The sequence below is a fragment of the Ips typographus genome, linkage group LG12, assembly GCF_016097725.1.
Source record: "Ips typographus isolate SLU linkage group LG12, UJ_Ityp_2.0, whole genome shotgun sequence".
NCBI lineage: Eukaryota > Metazoa > Arthropoda > Insecta > Coleoptera > Curculionidae > Ips > Ips typographus.
Genome location: NC_138433.1, coordinates 6,461,244 through 6,478,650, shown reverse-complemented (window position 1 = coordinate 6,478,650; position 17,407 = coordinate 6,461,244). Strand labels below are relative to the sequence as shown.

The 17,407-nt window shown below is 34.3% G+C and overlaps 1 long non-coding RNA gene across 1 annotated transcript; it reads right to left on the bottom strand.

Annotated features, from left to right (window-relative positions):
* Positions 1–10,743: 10,743 nt before the first annotated feature.
* On the bottom strand, positions 10,744–16,881 carry LOC145736584 (uncharacterized). The gene is made up of 2 exons (XR_014180023.1): positions 16,716–16,881; positions 10,744–11,044 (listed from the first exon to the last, which is right to left on the bottom strand). It is a non-coding gene; the product is annotated as an uncharacterized LOC145736584 (long non-coding RNA).
* Positions 16,882–17,407: the final 526 nt, after the last annotated feature.

The following is a 17,407-nucleotide window of genomic DNA, read 5'->3' as shown; positions in this document are numbered from 1 at the left end:
ATGTAAAAGAAACTTCCCAAAAGTTACGAGGCACCGGATTCAACATCGATAACGAGTGGGTTGGCTCTCTGCTGCTTGCAGGTCTACCCGAAGGGGTGAAAAAGGGTGACGGACGACCGTTCTGTAAAATGTACAAATGTAAACAAGTTGGTCATTTCAAAAATAACTGCCCCATGTGGAAAAACAACAATCGCGATGGAAATTATGGAAATGGCTTTAGTGCAGTATTCATGGGTGCACATACCTTTGGCGAGCGTGATTGGTATTTGGATTCGGGTGCAAGTGTGCACATTACCAGATGCAAGGATTGGTTGCAGGACGTAACTGACTGCCGAGAGCTTAAAGAATTTTTGTGGCAAATCAAAACGCAGTTCCAGTTTTGTGCAAAGGCAACGTAAAAATCACCACTAAGGTTGGTAAATCAACATATCAGATTCTTGTAAGGGATGTGTTTTATGTACCTGATATTGCAACAAACCGTTTATCTGTAGGTTTATTAATTAAAAATAGAAACCAAGTTTATTTTATTGCTCATGGTTGCAATATATTTAATTCAAATCATAAATTGGTTGGTACAGCAAAATTGTGCAATAATATGTACAAAGTAAACATTGAAACAATGGATATGTACCAGTTTGCGTGGTTCTATTTGGCATAGACAGATGGGACGCTTGAACCAAAAGATCTTTGCAAAATGAGGGATGGAGCTGTAGAGGGGATTAATGTATTGGAGAGATTCAGTCCAGTAAAAGCAATTGTAATGTGTGCAATGAAAATAAGCATAGCAGATTACCTTTTTCAAATTGTGGATCAAGGGCCAATGATTTATTGCAAATTGTACATGCAGACATATGTGGTCCGATGTAGGAAAAGTCATTGGGAGGCGCAAGATATTTCTTGAGTTTTTAGATGATTTCAGCAATATGGCTTTTTTTGTATTTTTTAAATTCCAAGATCAGGTCCTAGATAATTTTAAAGCTTTCAAAAATCTTATGGAAAACCAAAGTAACCAAAAAATCAAGATTTGAGAACAAATAATGGTAGAGAATTTTATGGAACAAATTTTAACAATTTTTTGATAAAGCGTGGAATTCTCACCTCAGCAAAATGGTTCGGCAGAAAGGTTAAATAGTATACATCGCTGATATCGGTGGATAAAATGTACGCATTCTCCGATTCGGAAGTAGTCTTGACCTGCTATCATCATCACCTCACAAGTGGAAAACCTTTGTTGCCAACCGGGTAAGTCACGTTCAGCAGGTAATTCCCCAGGTGCCCTGGTTTTACGTGAACACTGACAAAATCCTGTTGACTGTGCTAGCCGGGGATTGACCCCTCAACAATTAATTGTACATGATCTATGGTTTCGGGGTCCACCTTGGATTATTTGGTCTATGTCAAAATGGAACTTGCGATCCATGAATTCTTGTGATAATTTTTTGAGAGCCATGATGTCCAAAAGGAAGAGAAACCTTCGGCCCTGACCGTTGTTGTTGAACCAAATTTCCTAGATTTACTGTTGAGTAACAAGTCTTCTTTAGAAAAAGTTCAGCGGATTCTTTGCTATGTACTAAGGTTCATTCCTAACAGTAAGAATAAAAATTATAATCTTTGCGGTCCTTTTACCGCTCTAGAAATGCACAAAGCTCTAACTTTGGTAAGGAGAACACAGGAGCATTATTTTTCGGGTTGTCAATTGGTCAAATTAACAGAAACGAACTTCTGCCTAAACCCTTTCGCAAATTGACTCAGTTTATCGACAAGGATGGTTTTTTTCAGAGTGGGCGGACGTTTGAGAAATTCCTTGCTTTCGTTTGAAGCAACACATCCGTAACTTTTAACTTCTCATTGTCGCATGACCGACTCCTCATTGCGCAATATCATTCGTCCATATTACACCCTGGATTAAATGCTGTTGAATATCTAATTAGACAGCAATTTTGGATACTTTCTTCTCGTAGAGCTATACAAAGAGTATTGCATAGATGCCTTCGATGTTATCGCTTAAAGTCTAAAACATATACTCCTTTTATGAGTGATTTACCTTTTTTTCGCATTTCACAACTAAATGTTTCTCTCACGTAACCTTAGGTTATGCCGGTTCGCTGCGGGTAACGATGGGAAGATATCGAGGTGTGAATCTAGTAAGGCTTATGTTTATATTTTGTTTGTGGAGCCACGAAAGCAATCCACATTGAGCTAGTCTCGGATATGACTTCGAGTGCTTTTATCGCTGCCTTGAGACGCTTTGTCGCTCGAAGAGGTGTGTGTCAGGAAAATCTGGAGCGCTTGTGGCACTAATTTCCTTGGAGCTTGTAATCAGTTGCACGAACTTTCAAAACTTGCAGCTGAAAGTCTGAAAATTAAGTGGCATTTTAATCCTCCTGGTGCCCCACACAATGAATGGGTTAAGTGAAGCGGGTGTTCGTTCCGTAAAAACACACTTGTATAGAGTGATAGGGGACCAAGTATTAACTTACGAGGAGCTCTCTACCTTGTTGACTCAGATAGAAGCTGTGTTAAATTCAAGACCACTGTCGCCTCAAAGTTCTGATCCGAAGGATCTATCCCCACTTACACTTGGTCACTTCCTTACCTTAGAACCCTTGAGCTCCTGTCAGGTCCGGATCTCTTCGCACCTTAAGATAAACTGTTTGTCCCAGATGGCAATTAGTGCAACGTCTTCATCAAGATTTTTGGAAGCGTTGGAAAACCGAATATTTGCATACGTTGCAGCAACGATCTAAATGGACTAACCCTTTGGTTACTGTTGAGCCCAATACTCTAGTGCTGATTAAGGACAAAACCAAACCACCCTTGCATGGTTACTGGGCCGAATCGAAGAAACTCACCCAGGTGCTGATGGCTATGTTAGAGTAGCTACCGTCCGCACCCAGCAAGGCTTGAATAAACGCTATCAGCAACTGTGTCCTCTTCCTGCTTAATTACTTAAATGTATATATTTTTTTGTTTGTGTATGTCGCGATAAAAAGGGAATAGTATATTAATTAACCTACTTAAATGCTTCATTGAATACATCAATTATTTATTTTATCTTTGTTTTTTCTTCTTAATTGCATTTTTTAAAACATTCGTTTTCGTGGGCGGAAAATGTTTAAACAACTTTTAGTATACCGTAATGTTCGTAAGAACGATACAGTTTCAGATTTTGGCCCTTGCCAAGGGGCGCATGTCGGGTGTCAGCAAAAGAGCACGCTTTAAGAAGCATCTGTCTCTTCAATCTCGGACGCGTGTCGAGCGTTTTGCATTTTGTATCGCTGTCGAATTAAACCTTCAAAATTCGAAAAACTGCATTTTTATAAGTGATTTTCCAACAATCTGAGAAGAACCGGGAGCTGCCCCCCAAGAAGAACAGCAAGAAAAGCAGGTAAGCGCCTTTAGTCTTTAGCCATTCGAATCTGTATGGTTTCGCGTTTGTCTTAACATATTTTTTTTTTGCATTATAATAATTAGCCGTATTTCTAAATTAAAAATCAATCGACATACAGTCCACATAATCAAACAAAGCGAAATTTTGAAAAAAACGTTTTCAATTTTTCCTGGACTTATTTGAAGAGACAAATGAAAATAACTGCCATTTTTCTCCTCTACAAGATGGCGTACTCAAATTTGGAATCCCACGTTTCGATTTTCGGAAACTATCATCAGCTTTGTTTTTTCATATAGGCGTTTTTTTGCATTTTACGGCCAGACAAAATACTCACAGACTTGGCAGTACAGAAGTAGAACGACTGTAGAACTAAGAGAGCCATACGACGAACCAAATCTGTGCAACATAATAAAGCTCAACAACTTAGATGGTGTTACGTTCTCAATTTCTGTCTTTAGGGACTTACACGTTGTTTTAATAATTTTGCTTGGACCGAAACCAAAACGGAACCGCTAATTTATTTCCGGTCCGGGTCCCTGCTTCGTATAATGTCTCGGTTTTCACAAAGCTTCCAACAAGCTCTAAAAATAATGGTCAAAGACTCGGAGCACCTTCATTTGGCGAACTTTAAGTCAATTTATTGATCTTTAGTAATAATTGAAAACTTGTTATCCCAATCTGACCAGCTTGGTTTCTTCATAATATTAATAACGTTAAAGACGAAGAACCTGTCGCTTGTCATGTATATGAATAATATCGACCAAAATAACAAACACACCCAATCACAATACACATACCACAATTCTAAAACAGCCATACGAACAAACACTGTCAAAATGCGCATCACCTTTTATCGGAGGTAAAACTAGTTAAGCTAAGTCCAACAAACTAAAAACCCATAACAAATTCCTGAATATTCGCTTTGCTGTAATATAGCCTCTACATAAAAAAAACTCCAATGGAAACAAGGATGGTCGCATTACTTGTATGTACTTTTGTCTACATCGTTACGTCATGATACTGTAGGTACCTGGAACTATTCGGTAAAATTTTTATGAAAAAAAAATCACGCTCGGCACTGCTTTCTTGTGACTTTAAATATTGTGACTCCATTTTTTTTTCTAAGCTATAAAATATTGGAATCTTTTATTCATATATATGGCGTAATGAAACAACTTTGGACATATTATTTCATATTTTCATGTCTTATTAAGCCCTGAAATAATATGAACGCCTGTATCTCTAAGCCACTTCTATATCAAGCCTCACATTATTCGGGATCACATTATTGGACATGAAGATTGGATCAAACCCCTTTATTTATAAAATATGTTAGTTATTTTCAGAATCACACGTTGAACATAAAAGATAATGGTATTAAGGTTTAGTATGTCTAAACTTCACAGTTTCTAAGATATTCGTATTTGGCAAGTGCTAAAAGATCAGTTTTATGATTTGTGGGTGAGAACTTTTCTAGCTCCAAAGAATGTCTCAAAATTTTGCCCAAATAATTGCAACCTTTAAACGGACACTTTTTACAGACGCTTTTTGAGTATTAAATATATTTTTTAAACGAGTCACAACGACGACAACATCAAACTTTAAAATGTCATTTCAAAAGCCTTAAAACATTGATTTAAACTTACTAATTAATATATGTGTGTATTTGACGTGAATAGTAACAAAACAATTGAATTTCGATAATCTTGGCCACAAATTTGTTTGCGTAAAAATAGAGAATTTTCTTAAAAATAAAAGGCAATTTTGTGACAGCTCCATTTTTAAAGTTAAACCATTTGTCAATTTATCGGCGTAAGAAAAGGTTTATACCTTCTATTAAAAAAATACTACTACTAACCTAGCTTTGAAGAATTATATTTAGTTACAATCACAAATAACAAAATTAAATAGGAGTATTAAAATAGACAAATCGTTTTTTTTACGCTTTAACTCAACAACAAACAATTTTTTAGAATATTTTTGGGTTATTTATATTTTTTGTTTGGATTATTTTATACTTATATATTATTTATACCATGCAGCTGACCCCAATTCGTGCAGTTAGGAACATGATGAACTATTGTTGACTCACCTTCCGCCGCCTTACGTGTTCGGGCTGGGATGCGGCCATAAGTATGACGGCTAAAGGCCTTTTTTACAAATTTTTTTCTTTGAAATTGCTAGAATAACTGCGATTGCACCTGGTGATCTCGGTTACGAACCATGCGAAAAAAGAGTCAGGTATGCAGTAATGACTGGTATAAAGACTGTCAGCTACGGTACCACCCGCATAAGAATGCTAAGTATACTATGCGGGAGGGTAATTAGACATATCCGTCAGGTCCCTCTCTATGAAAACAATTAAAGGTTGACAACACCTTTTGAAATTTACTAGTTGGGTGAATGAGCATGAAAAAAAAAAAAAAATTTAAATTTTTATCGAATTTTCTCTTTTTATTTTTTTCACTGGATCCCAGATCAATGGTAAGTTGGCTCTCTAATAAATTTATACAATATTTAATTCTTTAACTGTGTTACAACAGGCAAGCTTCGTTTCAGAACCTGTTTACTTACTCAAACCGTGGAGAGATACGGCTAAGCTATCTAGGCACTTGTCCTATCTTTGAAGTTTATCTAAAAATCTCTAAAGATATCCGTTGGGCACCCTATTTCAAAGAGGAGGATCTCCCTTACCACAATAGCCCCGACCCCAAAGAGCGATGTAGAGAATCCTCCAAGACACAAGGTTTAGACTTTTATTCATTGATTCCAGACGCGGTATCAGGGGTACATCCAATCATTCCCAAACTGCCTCCCCAAGATCAAGCCCAATATTTGCAAGACTTTATGAAAAGGTTTATAATATGTACAAGACTAATTTGCAAGGATCCTGAAAGTTAACGATTCAATTGGGGAGAGCAATATTAAAGTTGCAGAAGAAAAGCACCTCAACCTTCTCAGTTGATACTTTGAATTACCTGAATTTCATTGATGTTATCTCAAGTTTTTTTTATATTATTATATTGTGTACCTCCTGAGGATATTAAGCCCTTCTATTCAAAGTTTACGGAATGAATAATAGTGAACTGAAGCTTCTTGGAATCTTTGATACTGAAATTGATATTAAATACCTGTGACTTTCTGTATTATTCCTGCTGTCAATGGACTGCTTTCTGTTTGTTGAGAAGGGATGTATGTAATCCAGCGGTTAAACTTACAATTGATCAGGCAGAAGTAAAGTTGCAACAGTCAGATTATGTAAATTTTAGTAAATGAAATTTTAAAGATTGCCTGTGATGAGTATGAAGACACAAAAGTTAGTTTTGAATTTAGACATTAATGATAAAGTTCATTTGATATTAAAATGAAATCGAACAAAGTTGGTACCAAATATATCAAGGCAGAGCGGCCTAACAAGCCAGTTGTTGATTTATCTATGATAATTCTTGTTAATCCAAACCATGTTCCCTTTTATTTCTTACCTCGAAGGTTATCATTACAGTGACAAACTTGACAAAATACTAAAGATCTTTAAATAGAGACTTGATTCGTAAAAGTTCATCACACTATAGCTCTCTTATTGTACTTGTGAAAAATTCAGGTAAGGTCAGATTGTGTGGTCACTTTTAGAGACCTTAATAAACTAATTTCGCGTGATATTTTTCCAATGCCTCTTATAGATGATCAGATTGAGGAAACTTTAGAGATAAAAAGTATTTTACACGACTCGATCTTAAAGATGCCTTCTATCATGTATCAGTAGATCCAGATTGCGTTAAATATATAAGTTTTATAATTGAAATTTTTTATATTTTAAACAAATCCTTGAAAATATACCTAGTAATATTGGTTACATTGATGATTTACTGGTTTTTGGAAAAGACCAAGAGTCTCATGACAAAATTTTAAAGACAGTTTTAAAAAAGCCCAGATGTCAGGAGTCAAATTTATCAAAAGTAAATGTCACTTTAATGTAAAAGAATCAATATGTATTGGTCATATTATATCTAGTACGGGGTATATACCTTAACCCAACCAAGGTAAACAGTATTCTAATCTAAATTCTAGAAAATAAAAAATATGGAAAAATTGTTAGGTTTGGTAACTTATATTTCTTCTAAGTTCATTTCAGGTCTTTGAGAAAAAACTACCTTACTAAGGCAGTTCATTAAGGACTGTGAATACTATTAGGATTCAAATCATACTTTAGCTTTTAATAATATTAAAATACTGTTAACCACTACTCCAGTACTAAAATATTTGAATCCTAAAAAACCCATAGTAATATCTGATGATGCATCACAAAATGGCCTGGGAGCAGGTCCCGACGGGACAATTTACAGTTCAAGAGCACTTTCTGAAACTGAGAAAGGGTATACCCAAATAGAAAAAGAATTGGCGGCTGTTGTTTTTGGGTGTACCAGATTTCACCAATATATCTTTGGAAAACGTATCATAGTCGAGAGTGATCATAAACCCTTCACATCAATTTACAATAAACTCTTAGTTAATTGTCCATTAAGATCACAACAAATGTTAGTTAAATTTCAGATTTATGATATTGAAATTGTCTATAAAAAAGGGTCAGAATTAATACATGCAGACTATTTGTCTCGAAACTATTTGAAAGAAAGAAATGAAATAGACAATACAGTTTCTAAAGATATTGAAAGAAAATTTCAAGAAGCAACCCTTAAAGATAAAACATTACTTAATCTGTTGAAAGTAGTGAAAAGGAATGGCCAGAAAATAAACATTTATTAAGCGATGATCTTCAGCAGTATTGTCCATATAGGGACGAAATTGTTAGTATAAATATGTTTGTTTGATTTAAAGGAAAAAAGGTTATTGTTCCTAACTCACTCAGAAGTTAAATGTTGGATCTGATTCATTATAATCACTTAGCAATATCAAAGTGCCAACTTTATTTTGGTCAAAAATAATAAATATCTCGAGTTTTTTTATATTGACAGTATTCTTTCTACTTATTATTAAATATCTGGGTAACCCAATAAGGTGTCTTCTTGGTTTTTAAAATTTTTACATTTAAAAATTCAAAGTTGCTATATAGACAACTCGAAAAGGCTTCAGCACGATTGACCACATACAGAGTGTACGGACATTGATCGAGAAGTGCACAGAATACAACATTCCTTTACATCTGGCATTTGTCGATTACCACAAGGCGTTTGACTCTATTGAGACATGGGCTGTTTTGGACGCTATGCATGATGCGAGGATCGACTCTAGATACACTGAAATAATAGGTCATGTGTATGGAAATGCTGCAATGCGGGTAAAGATTGACGATGAATTGACCACTGATAAAATTCCAATAAACAGGGGAATCAGACAGGGGGACACGATCTCTCCTAAGCTGTTTACATTGGCCCTAGAGAACTTATTCAGAAAGCTACCATGGCTGGATAGGGGCATCTCAATCGATGGAAAACACTTGCACCATCTGAGATTTGCCGACGACATCGTGCTCATCAGTAAAGATTCTGAAGAATTATCCACAATGATAAAAGAACTACAACAAACATCCAAAACAGTAGGACTGACAATGAATATCCGAACGACCATAATAATGAGTACAGACAATATCGACGTAATTATTGAAAATCAGCCTATCGAAGTGGTGAACAAATATAACTATCTAGGCCATATCATTAAGCTCGGCAAGGAAAATCAAACTGCTGAAATAAATCGTCGAACAGGTCTTGCCTGGGCAGCTTTCTCTAGGATGGCCTATATTCTTAAAACACGATGTCCCGATTAGTCTAAAACGTAAGATCTACAACACATGTATTCTGCCAGTAGCGACTTACGGGTTAGAGACAGTCACTATGACACACGCAAATGCTAACAAGTTAAGGGTCTGTCAACGCGCCATGGAAAGAACAATGCTTGGTATTAGCCTCAGAGATCGGGTGCGAAATAAAGACATTCGGCAGAGAACAAAAGTCGATGATGTTGTAGTACGGGCGACAAGGTTAAAATGGCGCTGGGCAGGTCATGTTTAGAGACAACAATAAATGGACCAAACTCATGGAATGGAGGCCGCGAGAGTCAAGAGAAACATCGGAAGACCGCAAGCAAGGTGGCGTGACGACATCCAGAAGATTGCTGGAAGAAACTGGATCCTGGCGGCCCAAGACAGGAACCGATGGAAAATGATGGAAGAGGCCTATATCCAGCAGTGGACAGAGACAGGCTAGAAAGAAGAAGAAAGAAGATATAGACAACCTACTGCCAAATTTTAAAATTGCTCCTATTCGACGTAACATCCTCAAGGCTTGATTAGATTACTTAACAGAAGAAAAAAACCCTGCTTGGTGCACTGGTGCTACAAACCCCAATTAAAGTGGCCCCGATCAGGAAATGACGTGGAATGTAAAAAAAGTGATAGAATTATTTTGTATGTCCTCCATCTGGTATCGTGGTTGTCGCATTATGTCACATACGCGTACCAAATTGCGCAAATTCTTATTCTTCTTGCGCCCTGATTGTCTGTATTTTTCATACAATGTGCCGAGTGCCGTTCTCGGCTCTTCGAAATATGGTTACTACTGCTGTCGCTGATGTTCGTATGTTTCTTAGCCACGAGTTTTGCTTTCTTCGTGGACCTCGATGCCTCTATATTTTTCCTTGAAGAATTAGTGTAGGAATGTGATATGGCCTCCTCTAAGGATAAGGCCGAGGTAGGAAACTTTTCTTTCTTTGACCATGTTAAGTATTTCTAGTTCGTAGACTGCAGTTCTTAAAATTTTTTCATTCGTGGCATTTGCGGTCCACGGCACGCGCAAAGGTCTCCGGTGGGTCCATATTTCAAACGCTTCGATGCGGTTCAGGGTTCCAGCTTTGAGAAACCACGTTTCTGCGCCATATAGTAAGATGGGCCATATGTAACACTTTACTACCCGTAGTCTAAGTGCTAGCGGCAGACTGCAATCTAATAGGAAGTTTGAAAAATATTGTTTTTGCATAGTTCCTTCTAAGTTTAAGCGCCACTACAACCGGACAAAATAAGAAGAACACCGAACAGGTGGAGGTTGGTAAGGAATAAATAAATTCGGTAAGTATGTTTGATAGATATGAATGGCTAATTGCTGGTCTTTGTTCACTCCCAATGCCAACTTCTGCACAGTTACTCAGTTCGCCATGCGTAGATTGACATTAAAAGGAATGACACTTTACCTAATATACATTACCGACATTAAATACGAACTCTTCGGTCAAATACTGTGGAGCTGACAAAAGAATAAATAACCCACATAATATGCTGCATATGGCAATACAGTACAAGAACTGTAATAGAAAGCAAAATAGAAAATAAAACTACACACAACTCAGCCGACCATCTTTAGTTTATTGTTAAAATAAATAAGAATTCCATGCTATGAAATTCCATATATTTATTTATTTTTTACCAGATGCCTTGAACTTTTTTCAAGGCAATAGTACCTATACTTGGTATAGATCACAATTGCTAATTCGGGTTGCCGACAGAACTACTTGCAGGATTGTTGATGTTGGTGACATTTGACCTCGTGACGATCCTTTCGCGGTTCTAGGCGCGTCAAACATTTCTAGTAAGGCTGTTATGCTTCATGATCCACATTTGGAAATTGTTTACACAGAAACTTGTGCCTGAAATAAAAACTAGTTTACTATCAATTCTCAACCAACGTAAATGTAATTTGTGAAAGAACAGAATATGTATATTTATTAAAGTGTCTCAATATCTAAAATTTGATAAAGTCTTACAAAACTTTTTTTGACCTGTGTTTGCAATAGATATGGTAACCAAAAGATCGATGGCCACGCACATATATCATCAGTTTTAAATAAACTTCAACTCTGGTATTAAACAAATTAAAGCATTTCAGCCATGTTAATATAGATATAATAATTTTTGAGCTGATGTTGAGCGCTTTTAGGGTAAAAAGCAGTAGTCTTGCTTGACCCGCTTATCTGAGACCATTCTCTCCTGTCATGTATAATGGCAAGCGCTTTTGCTTAAGGAAACACTGAATAAGTTCAAATACAGAAAAAAAAAATAATAAAAATATGATGTAGAGTTATATTCTGCTGGACAAACGCATGAAATCATCTAATCATTGCATACCTTGGTTATAAATTCTACTTTTTATAACAATGTTTGAGGTAGATTGGTTTTAACCACGGTGTAAGTTCTAGTCTAGTGCGTTGCAAAGAAGAGAACTAACCTGCCGCTATCTAGTTGGTGAACACAGAATTGCTTGCCGCCGCAAAATCCCTAAATTCTAGTAGGTTTTAAGTAGTTTTTTTTTTAATCGAGGTTTTTCAACAAGGTCACTTTCGAAACGATGTTTTTTGCTTATACGGAACTAAATATTTTACATTTAGTGTGTGATCGGAAACGTCGTGGGTAACAATGTAACTGGTTATATTTCCCATACAACACTGATCTGAAAATTAAGATTTTTACCGCGGTAAAAACCGGGATTTTATCGATGTGAACAACAGTTCATTCAATAGTAAATTGATCTGATTGGATGGAAATGCCACGTTAAATTGTGAATATATATGAGAATCTATATGGACATAAATGATTTTTTTTCTACAGAACTAAACATTTTCATTATCTACAGTTAAGTAGTTAAATACGTTTTTTTTAAAGAAATTGGTGATGTATAACTACAAGCATATGTTACTAAAGTATTGAAAAGGTGTAAGGACTTTAAGCTTTACAATTTATTACAGATGAATCGGATGACAAATTTCCAGTTTAAATTTTGTTCTCATCCGGTGATTAATTAATTGATTGTTACTTTAAGAGTTATTAAAAAATACAGTAAATACCACACTTTGTAAATAGCGTTTTATTTCCTAGATGTTACTGTGCATATTTGACATTTTGTATGGTTAACTTGTATTTTGTATTGTTCGTTTGCTTGAAATGAATTACCATCTCGATCACCAGATTTGACGCTTTTAAAATATTTTCTATGGAGCCACGGGAAAAATACTTTATTTTTTACCACAAAACCGTCAAATTTAGATGATTAAAAAAAATAATTATGGATGAATGCAATCCACGCGACAGGTTACAAAACGTCATTGAAAATTTTTATTTTAATTCAGACACATTTTTAGCAGTTAATCAAATAAAAAATTGATCATTACTTGAAATTGTAGTTTTCTTTTATGATTAATAGGGTGCCAAACTGTACAAGTTAACCATACAACATGCTTCATGAAATGTGATCAGAATGAGAGACCGAATCAGAAAATGTCTTTGAAACATAGTCATTCCATAAGAAAAAACTTAACATCAATTCATTGCCATCTTGTGACTTACCCTGTAAATTCATTAATCACATAACGCTAAAACGTTTAAAAAGCGTAAATTTTTAAATACAATGTTTTTCAAATTGTAGAATATTTTTCGAAATAATTAAGGCTTGCCAGATTTTTACACACATTTTTTCAAACGATTTTCAAAACGACATTAATTAAGTACTATTTGCATGTCAATGCTACCTTAAAAATTGCTTTTTAGTTATTTTTTTATATAAAAACAAAGTTTTCCTTAACATGTTATACAGGGTGATTCACGCTGATGGTATATTAAAAGTATCTAGAGACCGACTCAATATTTTTTGTTGAAATTTGGCGTGTAGCCTAGGTTAGGTCCAAACTCTCTATCTAAAATATTTTGAACTTTGCGGCGTTGCCAGATCATTCGGAAAAAATACCAACTTTTGATTTTCAAATAGAACACCCTGTTTCTAATCTCATTTTTGAATTCCTCGCATGAAGACTAGTTAATGTTAATGTTTTGTGGTTTACGATCCTCTGTTGAACGGTTGATGTTAGGTTTCAGGAGTTGGATCATCAATGTCTTGAAATCAAACTTCACAGAGTAACAACGTTGGCTACACTGGAAAGTTTGATTTCAAGAAATTGATGGTGGATTTGTCAGCAAAACGGTAGTCTAAACATTAATTAAATTCTCAAGTTCTGAAAGGTTTGCTTATGTGACCTTTTGTCTTTAGTCAGACAAGACCACATGGTTGAAAAGCCCAGAGAATAAAAATTAAAACACCTACAGGGTAGTCAATATTTACCTTTGTCGGACAGAAAAACTACCAGAAGTTCGTTTTTTAAATGGATACACTAATGTATTATGGTTTGTAATAAAAGAACATTAAATTTAGAACAAATCTATGTATACTCTTATACATAACTGTTGCTGATTTATTAAGAGTTTTTCCTTAAAGTGCATATAAAATCGTGATCCATACTAATCTGAATATGGACACCCGCTTGTGCTCAGTTTAAACCAGTCTGAATTTGACAAATATCTGTCAGAACATGTTGTGGTTATAGAAACGACAACTAGCCATTAGCCCCAAGCAGGTGTCCGTATTCAGAGCAGTATGGATTACGATTGTATGCGTCCTTTAAGGAAAACTGTTAATAAGTCAGAAACGGTTGAAGTAAGGTGTAAGGAAGTGTATACATGGGATTTGTTCAAAGTTAATGTTCTTTAATACAAACCATAAACACCGCTGGATCCATTTTAAAAAAACGAACTTGGCAGTTTTCCTATCTGTCCGACTAAAAGGTAAATATTGACCACCCTGTAGGTTGTGTTTTTTTTCATTTTCTCTCTCTGGGTTTTCAACCATGTAGTATTGTCTAACTGAGGACAAAAGGTAATATCAGCACACCTTTTAGGACTTGAAAATCTAATTAATGTATAGACTACGGTTTTGCTGACCCAATCAACATTTTTTTTAAGAAATATCTAAGAAACGTTGCAAGATAGGTATAGGAAAGTATTAACATTAATTACTAGCCTTCTTAAGAGGAATTCAAAATGAGATTAGAAACAGGGTGTTCTATTTGAAAATCAAAAGTTGGTGTTTCTTTCCGACTGATCTGGCCACATCGCAAAGTCCAAAATATTTTGGAAAGAAAGTTTGAACTCAGCCTAGGCTACACTCAAAATTTCAGCAAAAATGTGAGTCGTTTCCTAGATACTTCTAATAACCCATCACCGTGAATCACCTGTATACTTTCAAAGCAAAAAACGTGCTGTTTTTGAACTAGATGAAATACAAAATTTCGTTCATAGGAAAAAATAAGTTGATGATAATATCTTAAAACCGAAACGTGGGAATTTAAATCCAAATACTCAGGAAAATAGTCCTTAAAAAGTTGCTCTAACAATGTTTAAGCTAAAATTTTAAAATTTTTCAAATTAGCTTGAACATTGCAACACAGCACTTTTTTGAAATGCTTGTTTATGATTTTTCGAAAATAACTTAAGAACGAACAGATATTGATGTTGGTGACAAATGGTGTTAAATTGTCATTAAATGCAATCAAATATTTCCCATTTAAAATTCCATTCTTCTGGTGACCAAATATTGAAATCATAGCTACTATGTAACAAACTGGCGGCTTATCTAATAAAATCTGTCAATTAAAACTAAAAACTGTTATATTATGAAATGGACAGTATATTTCTATTCGGGATATAGTCCACAAAATACGTTTTGAGTATGTAAAATTTTAGAAAATCTTGCCTTCAGACTTGTTGCCCTAAAGAATTATAATTATATTTGATAAAAACTATATCAAGTTAAAATGGACTGAAATCATTAGTAGGTATGGCCAAAAATTGAATAATAAATATAAAGGGAACCATAAAAGTTAAGCTATATTTTGTTTGCAAACTGCTGCAACTGATGATATAATATGCAGGATACAAAGTATACATAAATATTAAAAATATTATATTGTATGAAGTTACACTTTTTAGGTTCAGGTTAAAGCTGTTATAAATATTCGTTAAAGAACTACAATGTTGAAGTTTTCATTTTCTTGTAGTTGAAGCCCCTCAAATTTTTTTCTAGTGAGCCAATAATGTTTTGTTCTTAAAAATTCAAAATTCTTATTCGGTTTAGAAACCTTTTTGTATTATTTATTGCTTCCGTATTTGTAACCGTTTTCAAACAATTTTTTTTTTCAGAAAAAAACATCTGAATTTTATAATGCAAATTGGTAGAGAATTTGGGGTGGTTTTTCTGATAAATTTGTAACTAACTTGTAACTGTTGGAAAAAAGTTTCTAAAGTAAAAGTTTGTGAACCCCAAACCCATAAAATAAACACCCTGTAGAGTTTAGCAAAATGTTGTCTTATCCAATGATGCATGGCATTATAAAATACATATAGTTCAAATTTGAGCTAATGTCTCAAAAACCGTAAGAACCATAAGGAAAGAACTAAAATAAAAATAAACTTTTACACCCTGTATTTCTTTAACAAAGCATCTTTGGAATACAGTATACCTAGCAAACTATAGTTATTTTAAGCCTGATACACCCTGTATAAGCCTGAGAATGTATGTTGTATTGTATAGAACTCCTAAAAAGCGGTTAGGAAGATATATGAAAATAAACCTGTAAATATATGTACATGCTTTACTACGTTGTGTTTTATTATCGGTCTCAATATTTCTTTAGTATGATAAATTTTTAGCATAGAAAAATAAAACACAGTGCATAATCTTTTTGGATATCTACCCTATCCATGGCATTTTCTCTGTATAATGAAACGACAACATTTTTTTATTAAACTCCGAGAAAGACATTTTTTGGTTTATTATTCAAAGGGGCACTGAACGTTGTCACATTTAAATAAAGGATTATCATTATTGGCTGATGTATAATACCAAAAATTTTAAGAACAATTCTAGAACGGATTAATTATTAAGTAATAGATGTCTATCATTAAAACACCAATGCTTACTGTCCTTGAAATAACGATTTAACAAAATAAAACAAGTTATTTAATGTATATTAATTTATATATCTTATTAACTCTAAGTAGAAGACATTATCAAACATCTCATTATTAGTTGGCAACACGGCAATGAAATTAAAAAAATATTTTCTTATAACCTCAAATAAAAATCGTTTAAAATTCAAACCATAGAGTAGATCCAAGGTCGTGAACAGGCTATAAGTAGTATAATATAGAACTAATTAGTTAAAAAGAGCAAAAAAAATAATTTTTTTAAGTTTTGAATTTCTTTGACCAATTATATGTAATATTTCGTTATGTTTTCTTGGTTTTTGGTCAACTTTTCAGACCAATTCACTAATGAAACAGCATTCAAGTCAACTTTTTTTTCTTAATGTGAACGTTTCGGACTTTATTTAAATTAAATACTTTTCCAACACAAGATTACGGGGTGAACAATAGCTAGAAGGTTCTACATTTTCAATAAAAAAACAATAAAAAGGTTTTTATAAATAGACTTACCTATCGACAAAAAGCAGCACACAAAACACATAAAAGTGACAACAAAATTTTGACCATGCAGGCAGCTAAGTATGACGCCATATTAATTTTTATTTTTTTTTTAATAATTTATGTTGGGTTATATTTTAAACATTTCGACCATACTGTCAGTAGACTTGAAAATAAGCAGGCCTATATAGCCAGGTCTATTTGTTGAACCAAAATTTGTTTATATTAACAACATTCCTCAGATAAAACCTGAAACCGTCTGTCTACCCTTCCACATTAGCATCAATTAGCTATACCAGAATAAATTTTACATATACAGGGTGGTCCAGTTTTAAATGTCAATAATCCACTATCCGATAGTACCATCAAAAATAAGTTGACATACACTTTGTCATTTTGCTGCAAACGCTTCCTAAAAATTTAGTTTAAAAAATCGCGTTTTTGCTGTAACTGTCAGACCGTTGAAACAATTTTTATCAAATTTGAACAAATACTTGAGAAATGAATACTCATTATGTGATTTGAATGACATTTTGTCAACTTGATAAGTGGGGTAGATACAGGGAGATTAATTTTCCCACTCTATTTTCTACGATGACTGGATATTTCACAAAAATTACAGTTATTTAGAAAGGAGAGATGATGTATCTACTGTAAAATTTTGATTCAAAATTTCTTTTTGAATCAAAATGAAGGGTTTTTTG